Genomic DNA, 10,874 nt, shown 5'->3' with positions numbered 1-10,874 from the left:
GATGTCAACCTACACTCGACCGACTCCTAACTAATTCCTACAGAGGTCTCTACCCAATGTCTAAGTCACAGCCTTCAAGAGTGCATAAGAGGAAACTTCCTACAACGCTTTCTAGAGCCGAACACCCATCAAACAATCTCGAAACACCACAAAACTTGAAGGAGACCCTACTAACACCAATAGGTCACTCTTACTAAGGTCTATGAACCAAAATCCCAATCCAAAATGCTCGGTGCAAAATCATGTAGGATGTCTGGCCGAAATTTGCAGGTCTTCGTTTCCAAAATCTAAAGTGTCTAATGTGTAGCTCTACTCAATGTGAACGTGTGGATATGCTGCAATGCAAAATCGGACAACGTATGCTCACCAAATCACCAGATGAAGCTCGTAGAAGGAGCTCACAAAACCGGACTGTACGCATGCAATGTAGGTATTGGCGCGTAGCTCTCGTCGGGGGCAACACGCTGCACTTCTCCGCACTCGATTCCGACCACCGGTGCACACGTAGCGTCAAGATGAAGTTCACACTCTCTCTCATACACAATACGCTCACTCACAAAATTCAAAACTTCTTTTTTTCAAAATGACAAAAGGTTTTTCATTAAGGTCAAAAAGTGGTATAAATACCTTACAATTCTCAAACCCTAAAGTTCCAAATCAACCATCTACTCAATCTAACTATCAAAACTAGGTTACAATCTGGAAACTTATGTAAGCCCCAATATTTACAAGGTGAAATGTCGAGTTTTCTCAATAAATGAATAATTACAAAAAATGATAATCTGCCAAGAAGTCAGTTTCCGTAGGGTGTGTCCACCTTCTAACACTCCCCCCCTCCTTGCTCATGTCGTCCCCGACATGGCTGTTGAGCTGCTTCTTCATCTTATGGTGTCGCGCATCTTGAGCAGCGATTCATATCTTGCATGTAGATTCATCATTGTTGGGCCAAAAATATCAGTGTCTATGGTTAAGAAGCGGGTGTAGAACACTTCTTCAAAGGCCTAGAGGTGATAGGATGGCATAAACATTATCCTTTGATACAACGCATGTATCACCTCCTTGGAAGGCTGACCAGACAGATCATAGGCACATCTGTAAGTATCTTGGAAGAAGAAGATAATGTATGTCACCTGGCCTTGCTTGAATGTCTCCAATAATGCTAAAAGAGTTTTGCAGATTTTCTTCATCATGATGCACGTAAGGTCAGGTGAGCCAGTGAACAATTTGATGGCACCTGTTAGGGTTTTCACCATGTATTGGACACTTATTCTCTCACCTGCCTTCAAGCCCGGCAGCTTAGGATAATTCAGCCAAGTGGGTTGGCTCCTTTGTAATATCTCCTGGGCCTTCCACGTCCTGATCCTTGGTAGAGGACAAAAGCTGAGGTTGTCTCTGATGTTTTTGGGTGCCTCTACCAAATGGATTAGGTACTGCGGGTACTTCGTCAGCCACGCCTTCCTCCATTTTGGTTGAGAGTCAACTATTAACCTGACCCCTTCTGGCTGGGAGATATCCGCGTTGTAGAGTGGCACTGTCGGCTCATCTCTAATCCTCTTATTGATGGTGGCGGCTTCATACTTTAGCAAAGGATATGGGAGAGAGGGCTGAAGCCATTCGCGCCTGAGGTTGCTGGCGTCAATCTTCTGGATGGTCATGGATTTGAAAACCCTTTGCTCCCATTCCAAGGCTTCCTTAGTCGTCTCTCTGATCTCCACCTCTATTGCTTTACGCAGCTTTTCTTCCTCTTCTTGTGTCAGATCTTGTGGCTCTTGAGAGGATCCTACTAGGATTTCCTCTTGCATAGGTGTGTCCATAGGATCTGCCACATTTTCTAAATTTATGCCCTCAGTGGCCGCTGGCCCTGTGCCTTCTTGCTCTCTGGCTTGCTGTCCTCTCAGCTCCTCAATCTGCTTTAGGAGTTTCTGTTTTTCTGTTTCAGCTTCTTCTCCCATGTTCATAAGGAGGTCGTTCAACTCGGCGTTTATCTTCTCCGCTTCCTCGAGCTTTCTTTTTATACTTTCTAATTCCTCGTGCATGGCTTTTTGTTCTTCTTCCATTCATGTTTGCATAACCATTGACCCTTCTACCATCATCAATCGTTGCTTTTTCTCTAGAGTCAGCTCTTTCTCAAGTTCTTGCATATGTTCTTCATAAATTTGGCTTTCTGTAGTGATGTGAGTCGAGCTAGTAGCTCTGACTCTGGCAGGAGATGCCCGTAGCCTCTGGATGGTTTGATCTTTCACTTTAAGCTGGTCCTTGAGCTCAAGGACCTCATCCTGGCTGGCTTCTTGATCTAACTCCGCCTTTTCTTTGGCGTTTTGCATTGCTTCAACTTCTTTGGACTCCTCAACCAGCTGTAGGGTCAGGTTATCCCTTTCCCTCTCCGCATCTATCAATGATTTGCTGAGTTGCTTACATTCCTCTTCGATTCCTCGCATTCTTTGGGCTGCTGCTTGATTTTCTTTTTCCATTTCCTGGCATCTTTGCAATGCCTTTGCTAGACTGGCCTGCAGCTCCGCTTCTCTCTCTTTCTGCCTTTGACTTTGTCTTTGTAAAGAGTCTACTTCCAGCTTTATCTTCACTTCAGTGGCCTTGAGAGTTTCCGTCTCACTTTCTGAGGCCATGGACTACGCTCTTAACCCGGCTAACTTCGTCATCACCACATCCCAATTGTTGGAGGGTGGGTGCAGGTCCACTGTATCTGTGGCCATCTCGTTTAGTTCTACTAACCTGATGCTTTGCATTTTCTCCTTAGGCCCTGTGTTGCCAAGTCGAATGCGACTGTGGCAGCCTCTTCTTTTGTGCATCCTGCTGCTAGCAGGTCCAGAAATGTGTTATATGACTCATTTGGCTCTAGTTTCCCACTTCGAGGCTTAGCCTTTTCCTTTGGTTCCTGTTTATGGCTCTGCTCTTGCTTGGCCTCTTCTTGTTCTTCTGGTTTGTCTTGTTCCTCTTTGTCTTCTTGTGGAGGGCTACGAGGAGGTGGTGAGGGTGGTGGGCTGGTTGGTAGAGATGTAGGCTTTTTCTTTAAATCTCGGTCTTCCTTTGTCTTCCTTTCTCTCTCTTGGCTTTCCTGCTCGTCTAGCAGTTTCTGTCGTACTTGCTCCACTTCCTCTTCTGTAAAGGGCATATGCGGGATATTCTCTCCTGTGGCATCAAGAATCTCAAAATTTTAATGTAATCTTCGAATCTGTCCCTTTGCACCCTTCGGGATGATCCCGACATTGCTTCTAGAGACGGCTTCCAGAGTTCACTCAAATCGCCTTTAAGGGCCCTTTCTGCTCTGAAGCTCTCCATCAGCCGCTCTAGTCTTGCCGCTTTTTGTGACTTTGTCTCTTTTTCCGGCACTTGGACAAATTCTTTATTTCCCTTCTTTTGCTCTGGCTGCTCTTCTTGAACAGGCTCTAGCCGTCTTTTTAATCTTGTGGCAACCCTTGGTGCTTTTTGTGGCTCGTCTTCTTTGTCTTCTTTGAGCCTCAACCAATCGTTCTGTGATGGGGGGTCATGCCATCTTCCTTTTGCGTGCAATGCACCATAAATCACCTTAGTGATTAGTTCTCCCGACACAATATATGTGGGCTTCTTGTTACCCATCTTCACTAGACTGTCATGTATATATGCTGCATAATTGATTAGTTTTGGAGTGCTCTTCATCATTGCCCAAGTGAATGTCGTGGCAATTTCTCCTGGCGGCATTCTGTACTTTTGTGGCCGCTTCGTACACATATGGAAGTATTGGTTGTACAACTGACTCATGATTTCGACTTTTGGGTTGGGAATATCTTCAAAAGTGTAGTTACTTTTCTTCTCAGTGTACACCTTGACATCATCTCTTCTTTTAGTTGCACTATCCCCCTTGTTGGAGAGGTCTAGTGCATCTACTACAACTTGCTCGGTGATGACTATTTCTGTTTCTGGCCTGCCTTGCAGATCGGTTACTCTGGCCACTCCATCTTCTTTTATTGTTGTCACAAATTCCCAGACTCTCTTTATGTCAACCCCCATCAGCACTGATTCAAAATAGTTGTGGAGATCAATCTTCTCCAAGTACTTGGCCATCTTGCTTCTTACGAACTCATTGAGTTCCCGTGGTAGCATTGGTAGCTCGATCACATTCCCTTCAGTGTCTTTGAACACTCCTTGGTAGATCTTTAGGTCGTTGGACACTAGCAGATCTTCTTGGATCCATGTGCTGGTGTGCTTTAGTGTTCCTTCTGGTATGACGAAGGGCTCCACTTCTTCTATGTAATCCTTAATGGTCATTCTTTTCTTCTTTGCCGGTGACTTTGCGGCTGCCATAGATCCTGTTACACTCAGTAGTCCGAAGTTAGCGTTTTTTCCATATTAGCTGAGAAACTGAGTTTTATCTATCCAAATGACTTGAAAATTGAAAATAAATCTTCAAAGGAACTTGTGAAACTGTGCATGTGCTCACAGTGCAATTTTGGCAAAAAATTTCCCTCTAGACATCCTACGCGTAGGATGTCTTTTTCATCAGAATTGGGTGATACTTGACATGCTGGTAGTCCTTGGCCTATGGAACATAGCTATGTGCTTGGATCTAGATTTGGACATCAAAAAGTTGATTTTTTGGGTTGATTCAGGCTTTAGGTCACAAATTGGGTAGAAAGTCCATAACAGGTAGCAAGTGATGTCCAAATGGGTTGAAAATTGATATATGGGCTCATTGCACCATGGTATTGGCTCCCATGATGTCACTCTTTGCACAGAAGTTCTAAATTATGCTTGAGACATCCTACACGTAGGATGTCTATTTCCTAAATGGCATGGGATTTGTTCTATGGATAGTCCTTGGCCTATGGAACATGGCCATGCTCTTGGATTTGGATTTGGACAAGAATTGATGCTTCTAAGAGCCTGTGTAGTGTTTTTGGGCTCCAAAAGTGTATCTTGAAGGTGTTGGGGGTTAAAAATGATTAGAATGGCTTCAAATTGGTATATGATCTCTTGATGATGATGTGATTGGATCTGGAATGGACAAACATCCTCTGTAGGCCAAAAATGTCAAATAGACATCCTACGCGTAGGATGTCTATTTCATCAAATTTTGCAGGTGAGTACACAGATGGATTGGTTATGTGCTTGTGAATGTGTTGTAAAAGTTTCATGTGCTTTGGACAAGATTTGGTAGGTCTATGGCCCATTATTGCCTCTATGCCCTAACTTTGCGTTTTTGCATGCATATGAGGTCAATTTTGGTCCAAATGTGATGAAACTTGGTGGTTAGCATGTAAAGGTCATTCAGAAAATGTGTGTGATGAAAAATGTTGGGATCTATGAACAGAAATGTCCTTGAGACATCCTACGCGTAGGATGTCTCCTGATGATTTTTTTATGGAATGTGCCACTAGTGCCTGCCCTTGGTCCCCTTGAGTCCCTTTTAAGCCTAATTTCAACAAAAAAGTCAAATGGATAGAAAGTAACTCCCTGTGTGGACTTCAGAGCCTCCGCGCCGTTTTCTGACTTTTGGAGTGCTTTTTGGCGATGAAATTTCTTGATGTTGTTCTCCATAGCTTCCCGATCTCTTGGGGATCCTTGCCGTATGGATTTTGTCGACTTTGGCTTCATCGGAGCTTCATTTGGCAATTTGTCGCTCTAGAAGCACCCGTGGTTGCGTTTACATATCTTTGATGATTTGTGGTGGTCTACCACCATAGGACTTGGTTGTTGATGGTCTAAGAAAGCCGCTCGTGAAGTTTGGTGGCAAACGGGCATGCGGTTTGGCCGCGAGAGCTATTTGATGCTTTGTGTGTCTGATGCCGTTTCTGAAGTTTAGTGCTGCTTTGGGTCACTTTTTGGTCATGTGGGCCACATAGACTTGTTGAGCATGTCGAGATGCTCCTACCCATGCATTTTGGTAGCATTTGGGCACCTTTTTGCCGATTTCCCATTCGGTGGCCTCTTGCGGGATTCTAGGAATTAAGGTTTTTTCTGATGGTTTTCTACTGCCTTTGGGCCTCCAAGACTGGTCTCCTATGCTAGGGTAAGCTACCGATGAAGTCTCATTGCTTTTGGGTTAGCCGTTAGGTGGCCGCCTCTACTTGTAGGTCTCTACTGTCCGCTTTGTGTGTGAACCCTACGCTAGTTTTCGCCACAAAACGACAAACATGCACGAAAAGCTCAAGGTGGTGAGCCTACCTCTCATGTCTGAAGCCCGTCGGGTAGTCGTGCGCATCGTAGAATCTGCTGGAAGGTCCATTCCCTCTAGGTGGCAGAAGCTCTCTCCAAAAGGTCAATAGTGAAAATGAGCTAAAAATGAAGTGAAAAATTCTTATAATGGGGTCCCCGAACCACTTTTCATGAAATTTGACATGTGCTCCCATCTTCTTGCGAGATGTGGTTTAAGCTCAAAAATTTCTTCATTTGGACTCCATTTGCCTTGTTTACCAGAAATTTGGCATTTCGGTCAAAATCTGGACAAAACACGCTTTCCGCTCCAGTCTCATAATTGCACCCCCACTGTACCATAGGTTTTCCTATAGTCAATGATCATCCCCATATCTTTTGTTTTTCATTACGATCGTTTTTCACCTGCTTTTTGTATTTTTGAAGTTTTTTGCTGAAAATTAGCAAAATTAAAAGAAAAATAGCAAATCCAACCCAAAAAATCCCCAAAAATCATAACAAATCACAAACATCACTACAAAACATTATATACACTCACGTGCAATTTTTATGGCCGGATTCCTCCGTTTTACGAATATTTTGTTTGAAAAATGGCTATTTCTACTTATATACACACACCTAGGGGCTTGATTTGGCGTTTGGTCCCATATACCTCTAGATACATGCTGTATAAGGCATATGTACTTGGTTAGTCTAGAGAAGTTCACAATCAAACAACAACCCTTAAAATAGTCAAAAATCATGCTCTTTTTTGCTCTTTCTGCTATTGGTTCCGCATTTGAGAATGCCTCCCCCCCTCCTAGCCGGAGTCCTCTCGGACGACAAGGTATCGCCTCAGAGTATGTGCAGTGCATAGGTTGAAAAATTTGTGCTAATGCTTGGCCAATTAATGTGGCCCTAATTTATGCATACTCGGTCAATGCATGGAAAAATTAATGTTGTGCAAGAGAAGGGAATAAGCAAGATGCTTATTGGCATTCGCCATCGAGGTTTCCTGTTTTCTTTACAAGTAACAGCTATAACTCTACTGCTCTCTGTTTAATTGTCTTTTTTGCAAAAGGCAATCGCTTTGCCGCTACTGTTGATATAGCCGTAGATGTTTCTATGGAGAGGATTGGCTTGTCTGGAATGGCCGTGGACCGTATTTCTTTTGCTTTCCATTGGTAGCTTGTTTTTGCCGGTTTTTGTAGGTGTTTTGCTACTTCCTTTGTTGCCACTATTTTGTTGCGGATTGGCATCCACATAAGTTGGTTGTCCTTTTTCAAATGCAGCTGTCTGCCTTCCATTGTTGCTTGTACTGAAGGGAGTTCCTTTTGCTTTTGTTTCGGTATCCAATTGCCAGTAACAGTTGGGTTATTGCTGAGCATTTTCTTTGGGATCCATATCTGTTTTATGCCCTTGGGTTTTGGTTGAACTATCTGCTTCGGTTGAATTCTTTCGTTGCATTGGTTTTGGTCTTCCATGTCGTTTCTATCCTTCTACATCCATACTTGTTTCCCTTGTTTTGGTAACCTAGATCTTTGCACTGCGGTCGGTGACTTCGTATGTATCTAGTTAGCATGGTTGGATTTTACCTGTTTGTTAGCCTTGGGTATCATGTTGTTCTTTGGTGGCATTCTTGCTTTTGGCTCTTTTTCTAGTGATTGCATTGCTTCCAGCTGATTATTCTGGTATTGCTGAGCAAATGCTATCACCTGTTGTTCTTGTGCATGCTGAATTTTGACGGCATTCGCATTCCAATCTATCTGCACATTGTACGCTTTTTGCCAAGGTTGTCCCAACAACATTGGGTGTTCTGTGCATTCATCCTCGACTACATAAAATTTGTGTAGGTAAATATATTGATGTATTTGTACATGCAATATGGTCCATCCCAATGTTTTCAACGAGTGTGATGTACTACTTTCGAGCACTTGAGGAGTAGGATGAAGTTGACATGTGGATTTGAGTTGTTGGTATAATCCGTATGAGATCAAATTTGCTTGAGCTCTAGAATCAAGCAATGCCGTTGATTCAATTTGATTGCTACCCAGTTTGACTGCAATTATTGGCTCCTCTGTGTTTTCATCCAACTTCGTTAGTCGAATGGCATTGATTCGCAATGGTGCTCCACTTTGTTGTTGTTGTCGCAGAAGTCTTCGTTTTGCAATGCGTTCTTTTGCTTCTGCTTGAGCTTCTTCTCGAACTCTCTGGTTTTCCTTCATTCGTTGTTTTCCTTGATGTATTTGTTGAAGCATATCCTGTGAGTGGTAAATGATATTTCTTCAGCCGACATCCACTAATTCAGTTCGGCATTTCTTCACCTGCTAATGTAGCAAGCTTGACAGCTCCACTTTGTGATAGATCACTAATCACAAAGGGTCCCATCACTCGCTTTTTAAGTTTCTTGGCATGTTGCTTCAAAGTATAAACAAGTACATAATCACTTGTTTTGAACTCTTTAGTGCACACATGCTTGTCAAAAAACTCTTTTTGTCTTCTCTTTTTAGCATAGATTGAAGCTACAGCTCTCAAGCGGAGTTCATCTAGCTTTTCAAGATCATCTATTCTTGAAGAGAGCTCATGCCCTGTCCATTCTAAGCGTTTTGCTACTCGTAGAGTTGGAATTAAAAACTCTATGGGTAGTATAGCATTTAGGCCAAACACTATGTTGTACGGTGTTGTTCCTATCGATGTTTTGTAAGCTACCCTGTATGCCCATAGTGTTGAGTGTAGCTGCTGATCCGAATCTGTTCTTAACTTTGACACTATTTTAGTGAGAATCGTGCATAGTGTTTTATTTGTGGCCTCATCTTGTCCATTGGCCTGTGGATGGTATGGAGCAGATTTTCTATGTATGACCATGAATTCCTCTAGCAGATATTCAATGACTTCATTAAGAAAATGTGTCCCATGATCATTGACAATTTCTATTGGTAAACCGTATCGTACAAAAACATTCTCAACAAAAATTGTGCAGTGGTCCGTGCATCTTCTTTTTGCGTTGCCTTGGCTTCCACCCATTTTGTGAGATAGTCCGTAGCCACAATGATATATTGGGTATGGGTGCGATATGCAGGGGGTGAGATAGGTCCCACAAAATCAATGCCCCATTTTGCAAATGCTCTTGCTTCCATCATTGGCCGTAGTGGCATCTCGTCTCTCTTTATCGGCACCTTGGTGCGCTAACATGTGTCACAACGCTTTACAAACTCTTCAGCATCCATATGCAATGTAGGCCACCATATTCCTACGGTTAAGACAATTTTTGCCGTCTTATCGCCCGAAAAATGGCCTCCACTTATTCGGCTATGTGCATGTTCCAGAATCAGCAGGTATTCACTTTCACTTGCACAGATTCTAAGTTGATTGTCCTTTCCTCGCTTATAGAGTTGGTTCCCAATTAACTAAAAGTCGCAAGCTTCTAGCTCTATAGCCCTTTTCCGTGCTTTTGTGATGTTCTCAGGAAACATACTGGTGGTTAAGAAATCAATGATATATTGACTCCATGCAGGTGCAATGTTTACCTGAAACAATGTCACGTGATCCACTAGTCGTTTGACACTACATATAGTACAATTGGTAACATAAGAATGTGTGTCCGCATACATAATTGGCCAATAAACCCCTAATTGTTTCAGTCTCTGGTGTGTTTCCACTATTGAACAATGAAATGCACAATCCTGGACATGTGCTTCTTCAAGGTAGCACTCGAATTCTTCCGGATTTATACATAATCGTAAGATATGGTCCGATCCTAGATGATACAGCCGTCCTGCTATCAACTGGAAGTTTTTTGTTTGTCGAATTGTTTGTTGTTTGGATCTGTATTCCGTATTATCAAACCTTCTTCCAAAGGAAATAATGCTAGCAATTTCCTGTGACCATTTGGGTATCATTTCAATATTGAAAAGATAAGCAGCTGGTATGTCATCATCTACTCCTTCAGAAGCTTCCCCGTTGTGTATCCTTGAAAGATGATCCGCTCGTAGATGGGTTTTACCTTTTTGACCACCACTGAAATCAAACTCTAGCAATATAAAAACCAACGTACAATTCTCCCTGTATTGCATGGTTTATTTACCAGATACAAAAGAGCTTGATGATCAGTGAAGAGCACAAATTTGTTTGCGAGCAAATAATGCCGAAATTTCTTTACAGCATAAATCATTCCTAACTCTTCTCGTTCTGTGGTTGTGTAGTTCTTTTCCGCACTGTTTAACTATCGGCTTGCATACCAAACTGGAAAATCCATTGTTCCGTCTCCAGGTTGAGCCAAAATACTCCCAATTGCATACGCAGAAGCATCAATGTGAACATGGAATATCTTTTCCTAATCTGGTGCTTTAAGTACATGTGCTGATATAAGGTTTTTCTTCAGCTTTTGGAATGAAGTTTCACAATCCTCAGTCCAATTGAAATTGACTAGCAAAGGATACAGAGGTTGTGCAATGACTGCATACATGTATATGAATCTTCGATAATATCCACAGTGTCCCATGAAGGATTGCACTTGTTTCACATTAGTAGGCTTGGGTAGGTCTACTATGACTTTGACTTTGTCTATGTCAGTGGTTATGCCATTTCTTGAGACAATGTGTCCTAAGATGCAGCCTTGCTTAACCATAAAGATACAATTTTCCGGGTTAAGACAGATTCAATATGTTCTGCATTTTTCAAAGACCTTTTGCAAATGGTCAATATGTTCCTCTCGTAGTAGAGAGTGTACACAAAGATCATCCATGTAT

Source organism: Adiantum capillus-veneris, chromosome 24 (genome assembly GCF_014529385.1).
Source record: "Adiantum capillus-veneris isolate H3 chromosome 24, ASM1452938v2, whole genome shotgun sequence".
Lineage (NCBI taxonomy): Eukaryota > Viridiplantae > Streptophyta > Polypodiopsida > Polypodiales > Pteridaceae > Adiantum > Adiantum capillus-veneris.
The sequence above is the reverse complement of the archived record's forward strand: the minus strand, read 5'-3'. Positions refer to the sequence as shown.